Source organism: Colobus angolensis, unplaced genomic scaffold (genome assembly GCF_000951035.1).
Source record: "Colobus angolensis palliatus isolate OR3802 unplaced genomic scaffold, Cang.pa_1.0 Scaffold10, whole genome shotgun sequence".
Lineage (NCBI taxonomy): Eukaryota > Metazoa > Chordata > Mammalia > Primates > Cercopithecidae > Colobus > Colobus angolensis.
Window position 1 is genome coordinate 16,710,498 of NW_012110919.1, and position 928 is coordinate 16,711,425.

General features: G+C 47.0%; 1 pseudogene; it reads right to left on the reverse strand.

The window, feature by feature from the left end:
- Positions 1–330: 330 nt before the first annotated feature.
- LOC105507052 lies at positions 331–920 on the reverse strand (annotated as a pseudogene).
- Positions 921–928: the final 8 nt, after the last annotated feature.

Consider the following 928-nt stretch of genomic DNA (forward strand, 5'->3'; position numbering starts at 1 on the left):
ATTGCTCATAGGCCACAAATCTGTAGAGCATATTACTGTATTGGACACTATAGGCAACTGTAACACAATAGTAAGTATTTGTGTATGTAAACATAGAAAAAGTAAAGTAAAAATATAGTATAAAAGATAAAAATTATATACCTATTTAGGGCATTCCCCATGAATAGAGCTTGCAGGACTGGAAGTTGCTCTGGGTGAGTCAATGAGTGAGTGGTGAGTGAATGTGAAGGCCTAGGACATTACTGTACACCACTGTAGACTTTATAAACACTGTACACTTAGGGCTACACTCAATTTTTTTTTTTTTTTTTTTTTTACATTTCTCAACTTTTATTGTGGGTCCTTCAAGCATTTTTGCTGCTGGGTTTTGTATTTTCAGACTGTTTCACGGATCCACAGGACGTATCTTGAGACACGGGTGCAGACACCAGGCTGATCAGGCTGCCCACATGGGAAGTCTCCCCAGGAGATGATGCCATCAAGTGTTCTGTTACAGACCAGAGGGCCCCCAGAGTCACCCTCACGGGAGTCTTTGCCACCCTCTTTTGTGCTGGCACACAACATGTTGTCAGTGATCTTTCCTGGGTAGACTTGATGACACTCCTCATCTGAGCCAAGTTGGATGTTGGCACATTGTAGAGTTTTGGAGTAATTTACCTGGGGGCTGGTGGTGGTGCCCCAGCCAGACACCCGACAGGTGGTGCCAGGGGTTAGGCAGTTGTTGTGGGAAAGGGGCAGGGTTTGGATGTAGCCTGTAAGCTGGACCAGGGACTGTAGCTCCAGAAGCATGATGTCATGGTCGTGGTTCAAGTGGGTGGGGCTTCTCCGGCATGCAGGGTGGGGGGGATAGAGTGGACAACTTCCCTCACCTGCTCACCAGCTTCCACACGCCCTAGGGCATGCTTGCCTAGGTCAACTTTGAGCCCAT